This window comes from Chelonia mydas, chromosome 14 (assembly GCF_015237465.2).
Source record: "Chelonia mydas isolate rCheMyd1 chromosome 14, rCheMyd1.pri.v2, whole genome shotgun sequence".
In the NCBI taxonomy this organism is placed as follows: Eukaryota; Metazoa; Chordata; order Testudines; family Cheloniidae; genus Chelonia; species Chelonia mydas.
The window spans coordinates 11,925,879-11,951,767 of NC_051254.2; the positions used below are offsets into that span (position 1 = coordinate 11,925,879).

A 25,889-nucleotide genomic window follows, 5' to 3' on the forward strand; every position below is an offset into this window, starting at 1 on the left:
GGGGGAATATAATAGTCTATAAAATCATGAATGGTGTGGGAGGGGGGAAAAGTGTTATTTACCCTTTCATATAACACAGGGATCACCCAATGAAATTAATAGGCAGCAGTGAAATATTTCTTCACACAACACATAGTCAACAGGTGGAACTCATTGCCAGGGGGTGTTGTGACGACCAAAAGCATTACTGGATTAAAAAGGATAAGCAAATTCATGGAGGCTAGGTCCATCAATGGCTATTAACCAAGATGGTCAGGTATGCAACCCTATGCTCTGAACATCCCTAAGCCACTAGCTGCCATATGATGGGACTGGATGAATCACCTGATAATTGCCTTGTTCTGATTATTCCCTCTGAAGCACCTGGCATTGGTTACTGTCAGAACACAGGATACTGGGCTAGGTGGACAATTGGTCTGACACAATATGGTCATTTTTATGTAAGACTACATGAAACAACAGAAATCTGGTTTAGAACTAGCTACCGCTATTTGGACCCCCTCCAAAATCAACAGAAGCCACCCCCAGAACTTTCATCACAAGAGCCACTGAGGAACTTTTCTAGAGTAGAGCCAGCTCACACAATCTGCTTGTTGGTGTCCAACATTCCTTTCTAACAGTCCCAATGCATATTATTTCTGCTCCTTGCAAGGTTAATTTGGGAGACTGCAGGAACTGGTGCCAGAGAATATGACCCCCCAAAACTGTGATGTTTTCATAGTATATTCAGTGACAACATTGCTCATGCTTCCTGAATTAGGCCTAAAGTTTGGAATGTGATTGACAAGCGACTGGATTCCAGCAGAGTTTTTGTTTCAGTGAACCTGACCCTGGGAGGTACTGAGAGTGCTCAAACCCCACTGAGTTGAGGGTACCCAGCTTCTTTCAGGATTACGCCCTGCTCCTACAATGAGCTCAAGACTTCACTGGGGCATCACACAGGTCTATCTGAGCACAGCAGTTTGCAGGATCAGGACTTTAGGCTATATCTACACTGCAGTTAAACACCCATGGCTTGCCCATGTCAGCTGCTTGGGCTCGCAGGGTTTGGAGCTTAACTGCGGGGCTGCTTAACTGCGGGGTCCCAGAGCCCAGGCTCCAGCCCAGGCCTGAATGTCTACACCATAAATTAAACGACCGCTGTGAGCCCAAGTCAGTGGACATGGGCCAGCTGCAAGTGTTTAATTGCAATGTAGACATACCTTTGCTGTGTTAAAGAATCTTAATTTACATAGCACACAGTACTTACTGAAATTCAGAGATTTGCTGCTGCCGAGCAGGAAATGGTTTTCTGCAGGGTTGAAGGCATCAGCGCACAGATTTGCACTGGGATAGCTGTATCCTCTTAACAGAAAGTGCTAGAAAGTGGGGTTTTTTTTAAATGAAAGCTTAAAAAGTCTGTGGGAAAGTGCACAATGTAGCAAAAATTGCAGACACCCCTTAAAAAAAAATCGCAGCATTTGTGATTACATTTCCATTCGGGATTTTCATCAGCCCTTTTCTCACTGCAAAATGAACTCTGCAGTTTGCTAACCAATCTGCAGCTGAAGTCCACCACACATTTATATTAAAAAGTAAAATTAAGAGTCTGCTATCACACTCACTGTTGCAGGTACCTCCTCTTTGCTAGCAACTGTACAAAATTCTTTTCAGCTTCACATCTTCAGAAAACAGCCTTGAATTTTTTGCAGCACTTTGTAAAAATAAGCATTTTAATATTTGATTTATTTTTAATTTCCATACACAGCTACAGCGGCCCATATTCCATCATATAGCTTCAAGGTATTTGTTAACAGCTTGAATTCGTGTATCATTTAAGTTGATTTTTTCTTTTTTATTCAGATACCTTCCTCTCTGAGTTTCAGATTGTATTTTGTTACAGAATAGGATGATAAATTCAGCTCAATGATATTTAAATAGTCTTTATTGTAAAGGACCGGATTAGGATACCCTTATTCATACTGCGTCCTACACTGCGCCCGTGAATAGCCCCCTTGACTTAAATTAGACCTTCTCATAGTGTAAGATACTCATACGGAATAATAAGTCTATCATCTTTTAATACAAAACAAACAAACAAACAGTCTTCCAACCATCTTGGCTAGCTACTCTTAAGTAATGACAGTTTCATGTCATATATATAAAACTGTTCATTAAAATAAAATATATCCCACCCTCTTTTTAATGCTATGTCTGCTATAAGGATGTTGCTTTTGGAACCTTAATATATTAAAACCCAGTGCTAATTATTCTCATTAGCACTGCTGCTTTAACTCAAAGGAACTGTTCTAAGCTTTGCATAACTGTAGAGAAGAAATCTGCACACAAACAAGAGTTCAGGGACATTCATATCCAGTTACATGCACACATCAGGACTTAAACTGAAGTTGAATGTATGTATGCCTTAACACAGTGGTTCTCAACCAGGGGTCTGGGGCCTCCTGGGGGGCCATGAGCAGGTTTCAGGGGGTGCGCCAAGCAGGACCAGTGTTAGACTCACTGGGGCCCAGGGCAGAAAGCCTCGGCCCTGTGGCACAGGGCTGAAGCCCGGGGCCCTGAGCCCCGCCACCCAGGGCTGAAGCCTGAGCAACGTAGCTTTCTGGGGGGCCCTGTGGCATACTGTAGAAGAAGGTGGGATAAAGGACTGCTTGTCAGCCCCTGGGCTAAGGCTGAACTTTATACTGAGGAATGAAGGCTGTTGGACTTCCATTGGAATACATTTTGGGGGGCTCTTGTTTACCCTGGAGAAGGAGAAATTTTAGAACGTGGCTGAAAGGCTAAATTACCCAAGCAGTGGAAGAAAAACAGAGGCAGTAGCTGTTTGTTGCAAAAAGAAGGAAAGCCACTGCTATGCTGGAGTAACGTGAAAGTATAAATGAGATCAGAATTGGGCCTTATGTTTCTTTTTTCACATTCCCCAAAAACCAGACCAAGCAGCGCTACTGAACCAAAACAAAAAATAAATAAATAAAAAAGATCTCCCCATTCCAGTAACCAAGCACCACATAATTAACTAACTTTTTGGAGGGGAAAATAAAATAAATAAAAAAAAGAGGAAAAACAGAAATTCTTGAGGACTAGGAACCTAAAAAATGGCGGGGGGGGGAGGAGAAAACAAAAACCAAGTGATGGGGAGAAAAGTTGCACTAAGCAGAACAAATAAATTCCCTCCTCCTGAGGGAAAACCTTTCATCAAAATCTTCTCACTGCTGTTGCTGTAGCAATCATGTCAGACGGTACACGTATAGATGCAAGGGTAGATGTAAAAGCAAGACAGCAGCTGCAGAGGCAAGTACTCTCATCATCTTCACTCCCTGATTAGACTTCACTGACCTGGGTAGCAGCTAAGCCTTCAGCTTTCTGAACAGAAGTCACTTTTCATTCTAGTAATTCACGCTAGCAGCAGCTTGATGAGCCATCTCTTTCTCCCATTAGTTTGCAGCATGTATCACTGCATTGCAAGGAGCACACAATTCACCCAGCAGGATCGATAATATTGACTGCTTACTTAGGGGGGGCATCAACAATCAGTCCCAATGAGACCAAATCCACCTCATCACTGCAGCAGCAACACCAGCCCGCTATGAATAAAGCAAGTATTTTTTTGGTGCTGCAGGCACAGCATGAGTAGATCTGAATATTGTTAGGTGACGGCAGAATCAAAACAGACTGTAACACAGGCATTCCAATCACTGCCGTGTTAGCAAGAGAGACTTAAAGCAATAGGTAATATCACCATGGTGCTGAATCAAGGACAACTTATAGCTTTTATGACGCTGGGGGCTTTTGCAGTCTTGAGAACAATTTGATTTTTAATATAAATTAAAACATTGAAGTCTGCTTGGTTCGAATCCATTAGGAGTAGTTCTATGTACAAGGTTTTGCTTCAAAACTCAAGCCAGGTTAAAAAAAAAAAAAAAAAAAAAAAAACTTAACTAGCTGATGAATTGGACCTGGAAACTACTAGAGAGAATCTAGAGTTAAGTTCTGGGCTGAACTACAGGAGAGTTTGAACCCAGAATTTGATTCACCTGTTACAAAGAGATGGCCATTAGATGGAAAGCTCAGATCTGGACTTTCCCCAAAGTTCAGGTTCCACTTTGTTAAATGCCAGAGCTGTGGTTTTGGTTTGGATCTAGCTCAACTAGCAAGGGAGCAATGTTTCTGAAGGAGTTTGAAAGAATAAAATATCTTCCTCAAAACAAGCTTTGCTAGACACAAATGCTGCAAATCTGAAATAATCTAAAAAAAAGTTACACAAATATTGCATGGTCTGACAGAAGAGAATTTCACAAGGTGTAAATTAAAGTGGTTTTAAAAAGTGGTTTTAAAAGTGGTTTACAGAAAAGAAAAAAGAAGACAATAGAAAATAGAATGAGTAGGAGATGATGTGGTTAAAGCATGCGGCTTTGACCAAAGGGATCCATGTTTAATAGCAAAAGACACATACCAAAAAGGTTTATTACTACCAGCCTCTCTGGATAGACACATTTCCATCCCACACATCTTCCAGAAAGCCATGAAAAGATGATTAAATTGTAGGAACTATAAGTTCTCATGTTGCATGCAATGGCTGTGACCTACCGTGGAGGTGGCTACCCTCTTATTCAAGTTGTTCTATGCCAGAAAAGCATTAAATTCTTCCCAAAATAGATTGAAATGCACTTTGCAAATGCAAGAAGACAGAACTAAATCACACAGCCTTTAAAAAAAAAAAAAAGTAATCTTGACTGTGAAAAGGACGCGAAAGAAAGAAAAATCCAATAATGTACTGCCAGGAATGCTGACTAGTAAATGGATGTTTGCAATTTTGGGAACACAGTGCAACTTTTACAGGTCTGAACTGTGCCAATTAATCCACAGAAACACATGCAAAACCATATTACAGACAGACTGACCAAGCCTCTCAGAATACCTCTTCATCCAAGACACATGGGCCAGGCAAAATATGGAATTTACACTCAAGGAGCACAAGGTGTCTGCTACTAACCTCTGAAAAGGGATGTGGAGAAGGTAGGAGAATGACCCCATCCTATCCATTGGAGCTAGCTGGCCACTGGATGAGATTGCATCGTCCAGCCTCTCTAAGGTTGACAAAGCAGTTATGCTCTCTGGCTCCACACCACTTCCAAGGAGGGATTGTGGCTATATGCCACAATATAAGCCCACACATGACCTAGTGTATGTGTCCATGTAACAGCATGGCACCCACCTCATGCAAGCACCCCCTTCCGATCAGGTGTGTCTTCACTTCTCAGTTTATGGTGACCACTTCTGGTCATTTCTCTGGTTGTTTTTAGGGACTGAGCCCTCTGGTCGAGTCACTCACCGTCTGTACAGAACACAACTCAAATAGACCTATTCTGGGGTATTAGTCCAACAAAGTCTTTAAGAACTCTTGGCCCTGGTAAGGAGCCAAGCTCCCAGGACTTCCTCCCTGAAGATTCTTCACACACTCTGGTCTGCTGTGGCCCCAGCTCTCCAGCTAAGCCTCTTAACAGTTCAGATCCCCTTCTGGGGGTTTATCACTGTCCAATTGTTGGCCATTTCCCCATTAGCTTATGGGGGGAACACAGCCCACCCACTACTCTAGGTCCCATCCCAGGGACCCTAGATAGCAACCATGCATCACCACGTCCCTTTAACTAAACTGCTTTCAGTTCCCTGGGTCACTTCCCCACAACCCCAGCCTTCACCAATGCTCCACCTTTACCTCAGGCCTCCTTTATGTTCAGGCCCAGCAGCCAGCCAGGAGCTCTTTCTCATTCCCCCAGTCCCTGCTAGCACTGAGCTGCCCATAATGCTACAGTCTCTTTGGCCAGCCAGGAACACCATTAGCATTCCTCTGGCTTCAACCAGGAACTGACTCTGGTCAGCACTGCAGCTCTGTTATACGAGCCTGCAACCCTCTGATTAGTTAACCTTTTGCAGCCCTCCTCCTGATTGCCTGCTTCCTGCGCAGTCTCTCTAGGCAACTTGAAGGACTTAGCTTCACTACTCCTTTCCTGGGATGGGTGTGGCAGGACCATAAGGCCTCCAGAAGGGGGCCTCTGGGCCTAATCCACTCCGCCACAGTCCATATAAATAAATAAAGTTGAACATGATATCTGTTATACCAGCAATTCTGTGAGGAGTAGTAAATTATCTTTGAGGTACCCCATATCCATTTCCCCTGTAGCTTCAGACATAACTTTAAGAATCATTATTGGTACAGAATTAAAGAAAAAAAACTTTCTAAATATTACAGGAATATGTTTGTCCATGGAAACCAGGATTCTTAACTTTCTAAATCTATAATATTGGATATTCCATAGAAATAATGTACAGTCATCAGCAAAAGCAAAAAGAAAGAGGAAAACCTGTTCATTCTGCAAAGAAAAGAAACCCTAGACTGTGAAAGCAAATTTCATGGGCAGCTGTATCGCAATGACATGAACAACATATTGAGAAACGAGAGTACACTACATGGCTATTCACAGTAACGCTCCTGCGTTATCTTACAATAATAAATTAGCTTTAAGCCTCATTATCTTGCAGGTGTCACAGAAAAAATTCCTGAGGAATCTTTGGGAACTTTAATTACTTAAATTTAGTGTTTATCAAGCGCACTAGTGAAATATCATGGACCACTCTCAGATCAACTTATAAAGCCTTTCTACGCAAGTCAATCTCAGAGAATAACAAAAACTATCCCTGCTTTTGCACTGAGAATTGCCTCTGCCTCAGTTTTGTGGGTTTTTCCCCCTCATAAGACTCTGCTATAAAATAAAAATTATGTAGGATTTCAAAGTAGCACTTCAAATTCCTTTAAAAATGTTTTCTTAATTGAAAAGCCAATTCATTGATTAAATATGCCATATGCTTACTAGTCATTGAAAGGTGGCAAAAGTTGGTAATCCTAATTCTGATGTCTTCTGGAAAAGCCTAGAGACAGACTGCTCTCTGGTCCTTCACAACTGACTTTAAGGAGAGGCATAACGGGACACAATCATGGGAGAAATAGGTGCAGTTGAGATGAAGATGTTCATCTTCGTATGTAGCCAGATCAAGCAACAGGGACTGATTCTTCACTGCTTTTCCCTTCATGTAGTTACATTGCACAGGTGAAAGTTAGTGCAAAATACTACCATTCTGATTTCATAGCATTTAACTTTCATTTTATACAGCTAGACTACACAGGGTGCAATGCAATGGAGAATCACAATTACTGTCTCTGGACTGATTGCATCAGGATAACTCTTAGAATCAGGTTTCTGGTGTGAATAATCTTTCTTACAACAAGATTGAAATTTGCTTCCCAGGAATATTTTCAAATATTTACTAGAAATTGCTTGTTTCCTGTGCAAATTCCTGCTAATAACTTATTCGCTGGAATATGCATGGATAGCAAATACAGTCCAAGCATTTTCAGATTTTTCATTTGACCGAATGTTCACCAAAGAAATGAAGGTATTTGCTCAGCAATAATCCATAGAGCTTTTCCCCTCAAACATAAAAGGAAAACTCTTTGCAACTCCTTTGTTTCAGACAATAGCAAGCAAAGTCATAGAAACTGTGGCAGACACCTTTTTTTTTTTTTCATTTTAAATAGCTATCTGGGAGCTAAATACAATCAAAGAAGAATTAAAGCTCTAAAGACTTGAAAATGAGCGCACACAATTAAAGTGCAAGATAGGTTTTTTTACATCTCTTTATGAGATACGATTGAATCATTCTACCTAACATGTCCACATTCAGCAAAGTGTTTAAGCACATCATTAACTTCAAGCACATGCATAAGCCTACCCTTATTCAGCAAAGCACATAGAAAAATCTTTAAATGCTTTGCCAAATAGGGATGAACTTAAACAAGTGATTCAGTGCTTTACTCAAGCCGGGTCACAGCAGACTAAGACTGATCCATGGCATGCAGCAGTATTTAAGAGGAAAGAACAGAGTAGTAAAAGCTATGCTCCCGTGACCAGAGCACAGGCACTCCTGAGTCTTAACTCTGGCTCTGACACATGTTCCATTCTAGAAATGGCTCGGTCTGTCTCACTTGCCTCATTGGTACAATGGCTGTAACAATAATTATTCACCTTCTACACAAGAATATTTGGAAGTGACACAAGGTGTACTATGCCTTCTCTGCCCATATGCTGGAGGCCTTGCCGCCCTGAGACACCCGCTAAGGAAAGCGGGGCAGTGAGTTTAAACCACTGAGTAGTGCCTAGAGAAGCCACGCAGGCTTTGATCCTGGTGGAACCAACAAGACTTGGTCCTCCACGTCTAGAAGTGAAGGGAGGAGACGATAGCAAATCAGGACCCATCAGGAAAGAAAAGCAAGCTTACCTTCTTTTTAATAGGTTTCAGAGTAACAGCCGTGTTAGTCTGTATTCGCAAAAAGAAAAGGAGGACTTGTGGCACCTTAGAGATGAAGTGAGCTGTGGCTCACGAAAGCTTATGCTCAAATAAATTGGTTAGTCTCTAAGGTGCCACAAGTCCTCCTTTTCTTTTTGCTTCTTTTTATAAGGGTGGGTGCTGGGTAACCCAAAACACTCAGCTATGGGTCAGGGCCTAACAATCTGACACACCTTCAGCTAAAGCATGTGACAGACTATTTATTTTGTTGTGGAATTTAAAAGCCCAGGCAGGCATCTATTATGTGTTAAATTTCACACGGGTACAGGAGCAGCGAGGTGCTCACTGCACGAGACACCTTGCTCCAGGCAAGCTTTGACAGGAAGACTAAGGTCCCAATCCTGCAACTGATAACAGGCAAGCTATCATAGGCACAGATTAGCGCTAAATAGCTTATGTTTGTAAAAAGTTTTAGAGGGAGAACACAAAATACATAAGGGCCACGTATAATCATGACAGAAGATATGAAGGTTTAACAATGATCTTTTTAGTCAGCCATTAAAATGAAGAAAAAAAGTTTGATTTTATGTATTTACTAGACAAATTAGATGAATAGCTGAAAACCATGGCAAATTCTTCCCTGGTGCTAGTGTGCATCATTGTATTTCAGGTATCACTTTAAATAAATAGCTTGCCAGTCATCACAGCTCTCTCCGTGGTTGGCCCAAGACCCTGGAATAAACTCCCACAGGATCAAAGAAACCTCAATCACCTTCAGTTCCAAGTGCAAGGTGCATTTCTTTGACTTGCCATCACTAACAAAACTAACACTGCAAAAAATATTTTTTTCAATTAGCATGCACATTTCCTCCATGAAGAGGGAGAGAGAAAAAGAAGGAATGAACCATGCATAACACATGCTAGTCCAGTACAAGGCACTAATGAAAGGTGCTCAGTGATTGGTCAGTGGTGATTGGCTATGGCGTAAGAATCTAAAAAAAAAAAAAAAAAAATCAAATCCCCGTTCTGCCATTCAGATAACATGTGAGAAGAATGGCATTCTAATATGTCTGTTACAAAAATATCTGATCTAAATAAAACATTGAAGGGATGTCACTAACTGTACAAAGATTAAAGCTCATCAGAAAGCAATTTCCATTCTGTGGGCAACTTCAAATTGAACTTTGTTTTCATTCCAATTAGAATGAAAAAGATGAAGTTTCAGAATTTCCCTTGAACAAAAAGTCAAAAAGTTTCAATTTGGAACCACAGAAACGTTCCATTTTCATAACATCAAAAAGGTGTTTTGTTTCATTAATGTCTAAACATTCTAGCATATAATACATTATAATGTAATATAAAAGTTGAAACAAAATAAAATGAAAAGTCTAAATTAATCATTTCAACTTTCTACCATTAAAAGTATCACTGAAAGACACATTTCCACCAAATACTTTTATTTTTATGACTACGTTTTTTTTAGACGGAAAACTGTTCCACTGAAAAATTTTCAACCATCTCTAACAAATATGTTTTCAAATATGTTCTCTGCTATTAAGTTACTTACTTGGATTTTATAAGGAGACAGACAGGTAGTATAATTTAACACAGATAATTATTTAAACTGGAGAGTCTTTAAAATTTAAAATTGGTGTACCACATTCCATTCTGAGGAATATCTTGCAATTTACTCTCATGAATACCATTCAGTTTGCCATTCATGTTAAAGTGACTATCAGCCACTTAGCATACCACTCAGATTATGCTGAAATTTCAATTCATTTTACCATTCAGGCTTCTATTGAAATGTTCCATTCATTTACTGTCCAGATTATCATTTAAAAAGCCATTCAATTTGCCATAGAAAAGACTGCTGGAGGCCTTGCCTTCTTATATTGAGAATACTATTAATGTTCCATTGAACATTAATAATTACTGTATTAGTAACAGTAATTACTATTGATAACCACTGAAAAAGATTTCATAAAGTTATTGAATTCTGCTTTTTTGAAAGTCTAATGACGACAATAATGCTTTAAAGGGGTACGCTATTGTGCATTTATATAAGGGGGGGGGGGAAAATCACTCTATTCTTCTCTGCTCCAGAAAAAAAAATGAAATTGAAATGGGAGTCTAACATTCAGCAACACAATAAGACAGCATATGCAGCTACCATGCCCAGAACAAAGCAATTATTTTTAAAGGGTTTGTGACAGGGTCAGGCCAGATGGCTACAGGAAAGTGATAGAAGGCAGATATATTAGCCCCAGGTTAAGTAGGTCCCTTTTCCCTGGGTAAGATAACAGGGAAGGTTCCAGAACAACCAGGAACTTTCTGGAAACAATTAACGCAGACAGGCTGATTAGAACACCTGCAGCCAATCAAGAAGCTGCTAAAATCAATTAAGGCAGGCTAATCAGGGCACCTGGGTTTAAAAAGGAGCTCACTTCAGTTTGTGGTGTGCGTGTAAGGAGCTGGGAGCAAGAGGCGCTAGGAGCTGAGAGTGAGAACACGGACTGTTGGAGGACTGAGGAGTACAAGCATTATCAGACATCAGGATGAAGGTCCTGTGGTGAGAATAAAGCCGGTGTTGGGAGGAGGCCATGGGGAAGTAGCCCAGGGAGTTGTGGCTATCACGCAGCTGTTACAGGAGCCACTGTAGATAGCTGCATTCCACAGGGCCCTGGGCTGGAACCTGGAGTAGAGGGCGGGCCTGGGTTCCTCCCATCCCTCCATCCCCCAATTCCCTACTTGATACTGGAGGAGTTGACCTGGACTGTGGGTTCCACCAGAGGGGAAGGTCTCTGGCCTGTTCCCCGATCCACTAGGTGTATCAGCAGAGACTGCGGGGATTGGTCTTCTTTTCTTTTCCCCATGGTGGCCAGTGATGAGGCTAACTGAGTGAATGGCAGATTTGAGCCATGAAAGTGGCCAAACTGAGGGTTGCCATGAACCTCTGAGGCGAGCAAATCCGCCAATAAGTGCAGGACCCACCAAGGCAGAGGAGGAACTTTGTCACAGGTTTTATATGCTTCTTCTTCTTATGTGGCATCTCCATTACTAGAGGTTTGCAACCATGGTAGCCCATTCTGTATGATCCTCTGCTAATCTTTGAACAGTCCTTTTGATCCCCCAGGATACCACATCCATCCGTCCAAGATCTTTTTTTGCCTTGTGTTCTTCTGTCAACTTTCCCTTCTAGTGCCAGTAAATATGCATCATCTTACAATGTGCCCAGCAAATCAAAACTTTCTTTTCATGAGATCTATGACCGGCATTTGCTGAGTTCCAGTAATCTCCAGTACTTTTTCATTGGTTATGTGGTCTATCCATAATATTCTCTATTAGGACACTGATAAAGTTACTTATGTTAAACAGCCTCTGAAGAGTGGGCCTTATGCATGGTTTTGACATTCAGGAAATGAGCTGAGAAGAAAACTTTGTTCCTTAAAAAAAAAAAAAAAAAAAAACCAAACACACCTGATGTTACCATAAGTGACAGAAAAATAGAGAGACAATACATGACAAGGATATACAGATAAGATACACTTGAGAAGCTTGGAGACAAGTGGAAAGAAGCATTTGTCTGAATAATGTCAATAATATCACCTTGTCACTCTTTGAAAGAAAATAGTTTCTGAAAAAGAATACTTAGCTGGTGCTTCTCACAGTAATTGGAAGCTGCAGCCTGGCTTCTTCCCTAGTGTTGCTGACCAGCTGGTAGAATTAGTCAACTCTTGGATAACCATCGCTTACAGATTAAAATCCACCTTGAACCTATGCCATGTAAATACAGCCTGATCTAAAGTGCATGGAAGTAAATTGAAAGACTCCGCTATTGACTTCACTGGGATTTTGATCAGGCCCATGGAAATGGAGGTCCTAAGCTTTGTAAGCAATGGCATTTCACACACAGAGGGTTTGCAGATCAGGCCCTTAGTATCTGAATATTAACAGTTTGATAACTGAAAGCCACACAGGAAGTTTTATCTGAATAAAATAGCTATCTTAGATCGAGCAAATTTTACTCTTACCAACTGAACGTTGCCACCAGAAAACCAAAACTGAAACTGGGCCAGAACCACACCTGTAATGTTGGGCTTCAGGCCAGGGATTCCAAGTGGAAAATTCAGGGGAAGCTCATGGTGAAGTTCAATCTAGTTTCATTCCTAATAAAACATATTGCTGTCAAAACACCTTTCATATGAGGTTCTCAAAACAACAAATAATCTAGCCTAACTAAACCCCCGAGAAGTAGGTAAAGTACTATTATATCCACTACACAGAAGAATTAAGTGACTTAACCAAGGTCACATAACAAGTCAGTCATCGAGATTGGATCAGAACCCAAGTCCAATTCTTGTACAACAAACAAAAATGTCTATTTGGGAGATATAGTACGTCCCTCCTAAATTATTTTCAGGTAGTGACCTTGTTTACTCAATGCAGAGATGTATTTGGAAATTTATACAAAGGATCTGTGGATATGTACATGGACCTGGATTGATTAAAATTAGAAAGAAAATAAAACACTGTCCTCTGCTCAGCTGGTGAAGATTTTGTCTCAGTAATATTGGGTTTACACTGACGTAACTCAATTGACCTAAATGAAGTCATTCCTCTTATCACACACTGGTGTAAATCAAAAAAAAGAAAAGGAGGACTTGTGGCACCTGAGAGACTAAAATATATTTGAGCATAAGCTTTCATGAGCTAGAGCTCATTTCATCAGATGCGTGCCACAAGTACTCATTTTCTTTTTGCGGATACAGACTAACACAGCTGCTACTCTGAAAGCTGGTGTAAATCAGTAGCAGATCCGTTGCTGCCACTGTTTGAAGTGATGCGTGTGAGTGCAAAACCAGCCAAACATTTGGACATTAAACTTGAGGGAAATAAAGAATTAGAGACTAAGAGTAAGAGTTTCTTTAATGGCAAAAAGTTGGTAAAATAAATGTTTACACCTTATGAAACTCAGAGTCCTCCATTGACCACTTAATAGATTACATAGAGAAGGGTTCAAACTGAAATCCCAGATCTGGAAGCTTCTGAATTTTGGGAATAGTCAGATAGAGATTCAGAACTGGACCTAGTAGACCTTCTATAATGGGCCAAACCCCTCAATTAAAACACACGTGCACATTTATAACCCTTAAATTTATAACCCCTTAAAAAATCACCGTGATGAATGTATTACAAATGCTTAGAGTAGAGCACATGGCAGAAACATTCAAAGATTAATCTGAATCCAAACTTGATAATGCATGACCATTTCTACAGTCATACAGGTTTTACCCCGTCAACTTCTGCTTTCTTATTGCCATAGAGGCACTGGCACATGTAACTGTAATAATGATTATATGCTCTTGCTGAAGAAAAGTGGTTTTGTCACAATGCAAGAAATACAACAGCTGGATGGCTGGCAGCATCAGCAATGAGAAATGCGTGGGCTTGAAAAAAACAAACCACCTCTAGTCCCTCAAGAAGCAGTTCATACCTACAGGCAAAGCTACAGTAATAAGAACTACGGTTCAAACACTGACTGGCTGAATAAGGGATGGGGGCTCTAAGAAGAGACCTAGTAAGTATAGGATATAATGTCTGATGCAGTGCACTTAGTGGTCAGAGACTTAGGAGGTTCTGTGTGTTGAATAAATAAAAAGAGTCCCTGTTGTATTGATACATCCACTGTATTCCTACCACTGCTCCTGAACTGGCAAAGCTTCAGATTCTAACCTAGATTTAAAAAAAACAATTCTACTGTTTAACTACAAGGATTTCAGGATATTAATCCAATAACCAGACATGGAAAATGCCCATTGTAAAAGACAAGGGTTTTTTTTGTTTTGGGGGGTTTTGTTGCATTTCAATTGGGGGAGAGGGAATTACAGCCCTAGAAACACTACGATCCAACCAGGGACCTATTCACATTGATGGGTGGTACCTTGTGGAATGCTGACTACCTGCTCATAGCAAATGCACTATAAATCACAGTGTGCCACCTAGCAAACCTTTTGTTTAAAAAAAAAAAAAAAAAAAACAGGATGTTTCAGCATAGTCTGTCTAAAACTAATATAAAATATATTCTATGTAGACACTATACTGAGAAGCAGCTACACAAGTGTACTGTGGAATGGATGCAGTAGAAACACAGAGATATTAATATATCACTCCCCTGATGGCTCCTGATGTGGTCTTTAGTACACATATTGCCAATGCAAATCATTGTGGTAAGGCAGGCTGCCATATTTGATACTTGGCTTGAATCTTTAGCACTCACTTTTTTTTTTTTGCACGTATCTTCCTCCCTACTTTAATGCAGCCTATTATGCTTGTAGAATTATTTCACCTGCATTATATGTTTTATACTGAAGCCATAAAAAAGAATGCAAACACAAAACCATCCCGCCACCGCCAGCTGTTGGACATCCTGCAAATGTTCAAAGTGGATTAGTTCTAGGTTCTTCATCACAGGTGTTTCTGTAATTATGCTAATGATGCATTGAAAAATATACATTCTATTGCCCTCTAACTCACTTTAACACCTGGGTTTTTCATTGTGATGCAGTATAAATTACTGTGCAAGCAGCCTGGCTCCTTCAAGGACTCTCACATTTTGGGGATGATCAAATACTATTCTGAGTGATGGGAAGGGAGTTAGATGGAGAGGGATAGGTATGAGTGTGGAGGTAACATGGGGAATTATATTAAATTTAAAGGAAAGGGTAAATAGAAGACATGTAAAAATATTCATCTAAATTCTCCTCTCACATCAGTTTTACACTAGTATAACTCCACTGGCTAGATAAGTGTTGCTTCTGATTTACTGTCCTGTGAGAGAAGAATCGGGCTCCTGGCCTGCAGGTGACTGCATGTTCCCCATTATTCTATATTTCCCGCAAGGTGGTAGTGTTAATATTAACTATATATATATATATATTAAAACCTGGGACAAAATTGTGGAAAAGCACGAATGAACATTCTTGTTTGGACTTTGGCTATCATCCACTGCAATCAAATTCACAACCAACACGACAAAGGCAACATGGTTCCAGGGAAACATAGTCTAGTTCTGGGGTCCGCAACCTTTCAGAAGTGGTGTGCCGTGTCTTCATTTATTCACTCTAATTTAAGGTTTTGCATCCCAGTAATACATTTTAATGTTTTTAGAAGATCTCTTTCTATAAGTCTAGAATATATAACTAAACTATTGTTGTATGTAAAGTAAATAAGGTTTTTGAAATGTTTAAGAAGCTTCATTTACAATTAAAATACAGAGCCCCCCCCCCCCCCCCCCCCCGGGACTGGTGGCCAGAACCCAGGAAGTGTGAGTGCCACTGAAAATCAGCTTGCATGCCGCTTTTGGCACACGGGCCATAGGTTGCCTACCCCGGTCTAGTGGATAGAGCAGATGCCCAGGGTTCTATTCCTGGCTCTGCTGCTTACCTGCTGTGGGACTTTGGGCAAGTCACATAATTACTCTGTGCCTCTTTCCCTTCCTACCCTTCATGTGTCTTGTCTGCTTAGACTGTAAGCTCTTCAGAGCAGAAACTGTCTCTCGCTCTCAGTGCCTAGCCCACAGGAAACTTCTTCAGTTCCTCTCTACCCAGGTGTGTCTATTGGTGCCCATCACTGGAGTAGCTGAAGGCTTCCCAAGAGAGAAACCTGACAAGAGTGGTCTGTCTGATGTGTGTAAGTTTTAAGAGAATAAATATCCTGTTGTGGGAAAATTTTAGCCAAAGAACCACCCACTGTACTTATGCTACATCTCCCTGGCCTGTTTCTAGCATGGTTGTGGCATTTCAGCACTCTACCTCACCCTGCAAGAACTCCAGCCTTTTAAATAATAAAATTAGTTGTGGTGTTCCCTTGCTCCTTCTTTTCTTTTTTGCCTTTAAAATAATAAACATTTCTTCATGCAATAGAGACTACGTTTTATAAGACCACCCTGAATAACGCAACCTGATAATTATCTCCTTTAATAGAACACAACTGAGTTTTGTCACAAAATTAAGCACAGCAACTACCCCATTAACAGTTAACTAACAGGTTATTTCCTCTTAAACCTGGGGTTTTGTAGATCAAGAAAATCCAAGGTCAATATCAAATCAAGGCAAAAAATCTCAGAAAATGAAAGAAGTGAAAAGATGTTTGTTGGTCTGTCAGGGAAACAAAGGGAAAACAGGAAATACACACAATTTTTGGCTTTGAACATTTAACCATTTACATCACCATACAAATATAGTCACAACAAGACAGGACTAGATTGAGAGATGCTTCCCCCATTCACCATGTTAGTTCTTCAACATGGTATCAGAGCTTGTTGGCCAAGACATATGTTCATGTATCTTCTTTAGATGGGTATCAGGACCGGGGTCGGGGGTGGGAAGGGAGTTGTGAGTGAGGAACATAAATTTTTTGAGAGAAGTCAGGATTCTCTCTTTACTCTGCTTCCAATTTGTAAATCTTTTTCAACATATAAATTTACCATGTGAGTGTTCGGTGGGGCAGCCTGCCCAATGCTTCATTGGAGTGGTGATATTGCATTTCATCTAATATACAATAAGACCAATACTTTTAAAATTAGTTGTCTCATGTTAGAGATTTGAATCTATATTTTAGGTACCTAAATAAAAGTGGTCTGATTTATTAGAACTGCTGAGTACCTGGCAGCTTCCACTGAAGTCAATATATCTGTACCGCTGAAAAGTCAGGACATTTAAATGGCTAACTTCAGGCATCCAAGTTTTTAAAGACATTTTATACATTTAGACATTTTTAGACACTTTAGACATTTTTCTCCTAGTCCTTTAAAAATATAGCATCTAAGAGCAAAATGTAATACCCTGAAAGTGTAAAGATCTCTATATGGGCAATATTCCCCCCAAGATTTAGTCAGGGGTATGGGTCAAAGACCGTGAATTTTTGTTTATTGCCTGTGACCTGTCCATGACTTTTACTAAAAATACCATTGACTAAATCATAGCCTTCTGTATTAGGGATATGAAATACACACAAACTATAGAGGCTAAATGTTTTGATGAAATTTTGAAATTAAAAATATCTGGAAAAATGGAATTTTTGTGAAATACTTTCCCCTGTTTTTCAACTAATTATACAGCGCACCTAAATTTTTCAAGTTTCAAAATTTGTATTACATTTTTCATATGATTTAAAAAAAAAAAAAAAAGGCCGGTGGGATTTGAAATAAATGCAATTCCCCCCAATCCCAGCAGCCTTAGTATTTATTTTTTCATTGGATTTCTTCTGTGTTCCTTCCACTCCACAAATTTGTATATGTTTCACATTCTGCTCTAGTGTCTACTCTTCATTTTCTTCCCATTGGCTTTTTCTCCACAGACACAAAACATGAACAATACAATAAGAGTCAAAATTTCAAGCCTAAAAGAAAATAAGTTCATTGGTTCCTTATTATCCAAGCAACCAAACTAGACCTGCTAAGCTAATAACTAGAATGACTATGACTATTTATTGTGGTCATTTCTTTTTGCATCATCTGGGGCACTTTCACATTATGAAAATCATATAAACTCATAATCCCCCCATGTGGTTTGCTTATTGTACATTGACCGTTTTGAAAATGAGTCCTTATTTCTTACTCCTTCTCACAGTCATATTGATCATTTAATGCTGCCATTGACTGGCTCTACTGTGCTTGCACCCCACACCCATCTTCTCAGGGAGCAGACAAGAAAGCTTATGCTCAAATAAATTGGTTAGTCTCTAAGGTGCCACAAGTACTCCTTTTCTTTTTGCAAATACAGACTAACACGGCTGCTACTCTGAAACCTCTAATAGTTCAATTTATGTTGGATTTCCAGGAGCCTTGTTACCACCTGGTTTTTAGTTCTCTCATGCCCAACATCCCCACTATGTAATAAATTAAGGCCAGAAGGAACCATCATGCCATCGAGTCTGACTTCCTATAAAACACAGTCCATAAACTTTAGAATTTAATCAAGACTATCTTCTAGAAAGTCATCCAGTCTTGATTTGAAGACTTCAAGGAGATGGCAAATCCACCACTTCCTTTGGTAGTTGGTTCCAATGATTAATCACCCTCAGTGTTAATTTGTAGTTTATTTCTAATTTGAATTTGTCTGGCTATAATTTCCAGAAGTAAATTCCTGCTAGATTAAAGAATCTTTTAATGCCAAATATTTTCTTTCTGTGAAGGTACTAGTAACAGAGTGTCTGTATCAGACTGTGAACTCCATTTTGGTTTATGTGCTCAACACACATCTAACCTTGCCCAAGACAAGCCTATTGAAATGTATTCCAGATTTTCTGGTCAGGGAGACTAAGGGGCTTGAGCCCTTATTGAAGGACCACCATGGAGAAACCATCAGAACTACTGTCTAAGGTTATCAGCCTTAAATGACTTTGAACTACTGGTCTATCCCCATGACACAATAGGTTTTCTGCATAGGCACCCAAATGGGAGAAGGGACTGGAGCTTTTCAGCTGAGCTAATGGGAAAGGGGACAGAGTCTGGAATTAAGAAAGGGTACTGCTGTGAGCAAGGGAGGCTGTCCATCACCACAGCACCAAAGGGTTTGAAGGAATGCGAGGGCAGGAGGGAATCTGCAGAGCCCGGAATGCTAACAGGCCTCGCCTCACACAAGGCGTGAGATCAGACTAGGAGAAGGGTGTGTCTCAGGGCTTTGGGTTTTCTTCAAAGATCTGTAACTCTCTAATGTTTAAAGAGCAAAGTGACTAGTTAAAAATATATATATATATATGTCTCTGACTAAGCCTGTGCTGCTTGCGTTCCTCTCACACAGTCTTTGAATGGGGTTAAACTACAAGTGCAGACCACAGCTTAATTGGGACCCTGAGCGTGCTTGCGTAAGCATCTGGAGGCCTCAGGCACAGGTTTCCAGATCTGGCGTGGCTGGGGGGGTGGCGTCCCACCACCCAAGGAAGACATAAAACCAGAGATCTGAGCCTGGGAGTGTGCCCTACAGATCTAGAGCTAGAAACAGACTCTAGCCAGACCCAGCTTGTTTAGGAGCATGTGGGGCTCTGTGACTAGGTCCACTTGCAACAGACTGAGGACAGTACAGAGGGGTACTGGGCCAGGTTGTACTGGTATTTTCACACCATAATCAAGCCACCTCTTGAACTTCCTTTAAAGATGAAAACAGATTCTTCTAAACGGATTACACTCCCTACATCTCTCACAGAGAAATCTCCACAGAGGAACAGACACTGCGGGTCCCACACCACACTGTCTCTGCCTACCCTTTCCACTTGGAAGGGCTGTTAAGAGCTGCATGTAAAGAACTGAACAGAGAAAGCCATTTGTAGGGCTGTTGGGGGGGTTGGGGAGGAATGGAGACATCTTAAAGTCTTGTTTACTTGTTCAGTTGTTTTAAAGTGAAGTTATACAAGCTAAATATAGACACGTTGGGTTTGAATATAAAAGTGCAGCTCGTGCTGTGCTGCAAACGGTCGACCCGTTCAGGGTGCTTAGGGAGCAGATTTGATCCCCACTTTGTTTTGCCCTAAGAACCACGGAGCAGAATATTACTTATTGTTAGCGTGAGGAGGTGGGAGAGTAAAAGCTGGCCTTCATTCACCTCACTGCTGAGAAAATAGCACAAGTTAGACAAGCAACGCCCCCTTTATCAGATTCTTGGAATAACAGTAATTCATAGAATTATTCCAGAAGTAAAACAGTTTTGCAAAACATAAAGAGGATTGTACAGCTACTAACACTTTTCCTAGTTTTCTGTCACTGGTGCCTGCTGTTGTACATAGAATTGAAATCTTGGGTAGCAGCCAAATGAAGGTGGAAAGGAAATGCAGCCTGTAGTTTCAAACTGCATTTTGAGCCCTATAAGAAGTCATTAGCATTAAGGTTGCTGGATAGGTTATAGTTTTATCCTCCTCAGGTTAAAACAGAAATAAGGAAGGGCCGATGACGGGACACTAGATGAGGAGAGCTGTGAGTTACTACAGAGAATTCTTTCCTGCTGTCTGGCTGTTGGGTCTTACCAAAATGCTCAGGGTCCAAGTGATGGCCATATTTGGGGTCCGGAAGGAATTTTCTCCTGGGTCAGATTGGCAGATACCCTGGGGAGAAACGGGGAGGTGTTGTCTTCATCCGCTGCGTGCGACATGGGTCACTTGCAGTGACTGGTGTAAATAGTGGATTCTCTGTAACGTGAAGTCTTTAAATCATGATTTGAAGACTTCTGTAACTCAACCACAGGTTATGGGTCTATTACAGAACTGGGTAGGTGAGGTTTTGTGACCTGCAATGTGCAGGAGGTCAGACTAGATGATCATGATGGGTCCTCCTGGCCTTAAAATCTGTAAGATAACTTTCACATATGCCACATCCACCTGCTTGCAATAGATGACCTGGAGGTTTAAAACTATTTACTGTAGTACAATGAAAAAAACTTTTAAAAATAAATTGGTTCTTTGCTTAGAATAAGGTATGCAAGTAGTTTTAAAGCATGATGTTAATGTATTTGTTCACGGTTGTAACTGCATCTCCTCCACTTCTTTTCAAATAGAAGCGTTGTCTCTCTCTAGTTTTTCTCCCCCCAGTAAACAATTGTTACTGTTTTTATACTACTTTTTTGTGGTAGTTTTAAAATAAAAGTTCACAGAATATTCATCATCTTCAAAAGCTTCCAATCTGATCCACGCAGCTCAGCTCCTCAAAAATAGGAACCTGATGCTAAGACCGCAAGTTTGTATTTCGGCACCTGATGGATCTTTAAGCGTGCTGGCTACTCGACAGCTCCCACTGTGGTCCTGAGTAGCCAGTAGCTCCCGTTGCTATCAAGAGCAAAGTGGATGGCTATTGGGTGCGCATCAATTTTGAGAATCAGGAGGATGCCTGAAGCTGAACATAGGCGCCTAACTTTAGCCACTAATTTTTGAGAATATTAGAGTCAGCGTAACAGAACATCAGTTTTAATAGGTGAAAGCAAACCAGCAAACTATAGAAAGTGTAAAGGGCAAAACCTGAAAGAAAATGTTTAAAAAAGGTTCATAGATATTAAGGTCAGAAGGGACCATTACGATCATCTAGTCTGACTTCCTGCACAACGCAGGCCACAGAATCTCACCCACCCACTCCTGCGAAAAACCTCTCACCTATGTCTGAGCTATGGAAGTCCTCAAAGCATGGTTTAAAGACTTCAAGGAACAGGAATCCTCCAGCAAGTGACCCTTGCCCCATGCTACAGAGGAAGGTGAAAAAACCCCCAGGTCCTCTTCCAGTCTGCCCTGGAGGAAAATTCCTTCCCGACCCCAAATATGGCGATCAGCTGAACCCTGAGCATATGGGCAAGATTCACCAGCCAGATACCCAGGAAAGAATACTCTGTAGTAACTCAGATCCCACCCCATCTAACATCGCATCACAGGCCATTGGGCCTATTTTAAAGGTGTTATATCTCTTTACAGACCTGGGGCCTTCAGCAAATATTAACAACAAAAGCATATACCCCCCAAAAAAACCTAAGTAACTGTACAATAATGGCAAGTGGGAATCGAAATGGTAATTAAACCAGAAGGAAAGGTGTGACCTGTTTCATTGTATTGTATCCCCTGTGTTTTGCTGAATGGATTAAAATTTTATGTTCACTTTCCCACTTCATATAGCAAACAGCTGAACATTAAGTCAGGGTTAAACTTTTTTTTTTTTTAATCCCAAAGTCTGCATGATGGACGGTTGTGAGGCTTTTAAAAAAACCATTGGTATCAGGTGAGGACATTCGGTCTGCAGAATTGGAAGGTGTCAATCCTCTGCTGATTTTTTTGCTTCTGTAATCATCACAGGTGTCACTGAGTAATCTTTCGCCTGGCTCTCCTACGAGAGATTCGGGCTTTTGCAAGAAAAAAATGACTCAACCTTAAAGGAGCGTGTGTGGAGGAAACCCCGAGTTCTTGCAGCCAGAGGTGAGCTGGCACAGTGCAAAGTAACTGACATTTCTGTCACTTCAGTACATTTGTTCCCATTTCCCTCGCGCGCACGCACACACTTACACTTTCTTTTGCAATGGAAAGCTTTGCTTTGGAATATCAATCTCGGATACATCTTCTCCAGCGTGGCTGTGCCTGCTTTGCTGTCAAGTGGACTTGATATCATGAGCCACGTCTAACTACTGTGATCTGATCTTATACAAAAGAGGGTGCAGTGCAGCTAGAAAGCTCAGGGCTCACTTAGGACACCTGCAAGAGAGGCTCACATCAAATATGTGGGGACGCATCTTTAGATAAGGACGAGTGCTTTTATTCCATTTAGCTCGAAGCAGCGAGGATTGATGCAAGTGATGCGCATCAGGTGGACTAATGCTGTAGTCACTCGGATTTCAGTATACAACGCAGATAAAGGACCATAGGGTCTGAATCCTCCCAAGCATCTCCACTGAAGTTATATTCAGGACAGAATTTCCCCCCTATGGTCAGGGCAAGCTGTCAGTTTGTGCTACATCCTTGTTCTTGTGCACATTAAATTACCTGCCCCCTTGGACAACCTCTGTTTATTCTAGAACTTCGTACTCATGTCAGGGATTGGGATTCAAGACTGGGAAACTGAGCTGTGAATTTAGCAAGTCAAATACATTCCTGTTCATGGCATGTCCAGTTTCCAATGTTAAATAACTGTAGCAACAATTTCCAAATGAACAACCCTTCTAAAATATCAGTAGGTGGGAGATACTCCTCAATGTGACACATCCAGTAAGGAAAGAGGTGAGAGAAACAATCCTACATGTCCCAGCTGAGTTCTGCCCCACCTGCCCAGGAGACCAGTGCTTTTGGTATTCACGAACACATTTGCTAAGAGACATGTTACGGAAGCAGTCATCTGACTCTGGTGCGCTGCAAGTGATTATGTTATAACCTACAGGACGCTATTTTCAGAAGGGTTGAGCAGCTCTCCCTGGAGTCACTGGGTGCTCAGCACCTCTGGAAAACAGGCTTACATTGTTTTCAATGCTGAGTTACTAATTTACCTATTGCTCCCTATCAAGGCAGTGGATAAATTGGAAGACTCCAGCACAGTGGTTCTGAGGCCCGGTATTAACTAGGAGTTCGTGCTCATTGAAAACATGTTCCCGTTGAACACATTCTTGTTGGAAGTTTGGTCCCCCAGGTAAGGGCCATGGCAGGTTAAAACTGATTTTCAGATGTGTGTCCGTTCAGCCAGTTTCATTCTCTCTCTCTCTCGCTTAAGGGCTTTCATTCCGTTACTCTGCAACGTGCTCCAGTACCGTACCATTTGAGGCTATACAACAATATCTTGTTGAGGAATGTAATATTGTCGACAGTTCCCCAACCTGCTGGGAGCTGTTTTATGCTGTGAATACCACAAGCTACCCATGCTTTGCTGGTGGGCTGTTTAGTACATTACGGCTACCTCCTAGTTTTTATTTAAGGGCCAAGAAGTCACTGAGATTCATTGAACATATAAAAGTTAACCTTGGCTAGTCACTTCTTGCCCACTCTGCCCTTCAGACAGATTTCCCCCCTACTCCTTTCTCCCCAATTTTCAAATGACATAAACCCCGATCATCGCTTTAAACTTTGTGCTCTTGGGAAGATTTTTAACTCTGGATTTCTAATCTAATGAGCCAAACCCATCTCAGAGGCTTCGTGCAGGATGATGCCAAAACAAACAGCACCATTCAATTATATGACTGTCTCATTATGAAAATAGTTAGGGTTTTCCAATAGTTAGCATACAATAATCAGAAAGCAGTAAGTGCCTGTAGGTAAATGTTGGCTTTTCCATTGGCGACCACTGCATTGTGAAATGAGCTGATCTTTCCACAGTTCATAGAATTATATGGCCTACATCAATCAGCACCCTATTCTCTGTTGAGCTCAGCAGCTGGACAAAGGACTGAATGAGTGTGGAGGATTTACTACCCCTTCATGCCGAAAAGCATTTCCCTTTAAATCGAAATGGAGGCACATTGGTCAGGCAGCCTACAGAAGCTCGCAAGGCTGCTGCCTCTCCTGTATCTAGTAGAGGACTTCAGTCTCCAGAAATATCAGCCCAGCACATTTTACATATCCTGAATTCACTCTTGAAATGTCATCAATATTTGGCAGGGATTTCATAGTTTAATTAACAATCTCTCACTTTAAAGGCCGATACTTTCTTTTCATGAGACAAGCAGCCCTGCTGCTTTGAAGACTTCAGAGCAAGATGAAGCCTGGTACCTACTGATAATGCTAAGAAGCCTCATTGCACCTCCCTTGCAGTGTGGATCAAAAGCCTGATTTCATTCCACTTTCTCATCACCACCTTACTTGTGCTGCTTTCAGGGTTTGCCTTTCAAGCTCTAATATACATTTTGCTTTTTGATGATGCAACGAAGAAGCTGATGTAAATAAACAAAAGGCGATGTTTTTAGAAACTATACCTTTTAAGAGGAGAAAAAAACACTTTGTAGAAAACTGCTTAGAGAGTCTTTAAACTATATTAAGACATGTTTTTATAATGGAGCTGAAGACATTTATATCATAAATAAAGACCTCAAAAAGTTTAAAATCATTTGAACAACATGATCAACCAAAAATAGCTGTGCAAGATTATACAGCAATTTTATTCTTTTTTCTTTTTAAAAAATAATTTAAAAGTGCAACAGCAAAAAAACACTTCTTCCTTACTTCATTCATGAGCACAATTGTCTCTGGTGCTGAATACTGGGGCAGAAACTTGGAAGCAGGAGCTATGAGCTACCTGAATTTAATATCAGAAAAGGTTCTCAAAAAACAAAAACAGTCAGACAAAAGGTATTATGACTGAAGTAAAATAAATTTGGGGTATTAAGAAACCAAGGCCACAAACTCTGAGATGCTTAATACCTCACAGAACTGGACTAATTGGGGCTGATGGAAAGTTCAGTCAGCTTTGGATCAGGGACCTAATTAATAAATACAATGAGAGGAATTATTACAATCCATAGGCTGGAGAAAAGACTCAACCTAATGCATTGTCTGCAATACAATCATAACCATGTTAGGGAATCCTGTTACCACTTTCTCATGTCCTACCACTTTGGTTTGCCTTCATATACCAAAACATGAGAATGATGTCAAGGAAATCATACTATAGAGTTGCACACTCTCCATTCTGGAAACCATTTCCCTCACTGGCTGCCAAGAACCCCTGGGTGGAATTCAAGATGCTAGCTATCAAAGCCCTAGATAACTTATGCCAAGGTTAGCATCTCCACTTCTAATCCATATTACATTACAACAAGCACTTGGCCTGGATACCAAAACTTAACTGTCCCAAGGATAGAATTCAGAGTCCTGTCACTTTCTCAAGTGGTTCCATGCTTCTGAAATTCATTCTCTCTAGAAAAAAAAAAAAAAAAAAACACATTTAAGTATGAACTTGGCCACTTTCAGGAAGAACTGTAAGATATTTCTTGTGTTTGTAAACTAGGAAATCCTGGCCATTTATTTGACAGACCACTTATGCTTTCAACCTGTGTCTTGAGAGTTATTCTTAGTATATACATTTATTAAGCACCCATAACTGGGTG

General features: G+C 40.7%; 1 long non-coding RNA gene across 1 annotated transcript in view; it reads right to left on the reverse strand.

Moving 5' to 3' along the window:
• Nucleotides 1-24,765: 24,765 nt before the first annotated feature.
• LOC122462933 overlaps nucleotides 24,766-25,889 on the reverse strand; it is a 43,005-nt gene continuing 41,881 nt past the window's right edge. Inside the window, exon 5 of the long non-coding RNA XR_006285825.1 lies at nucleotides 24,766-25,698. This is a non-coding gene — a long non-coding RNA (uncharacterized LOC122462933). The remainder of the gene's footprint in view (nucleotides 25,699-25,889) is intronic.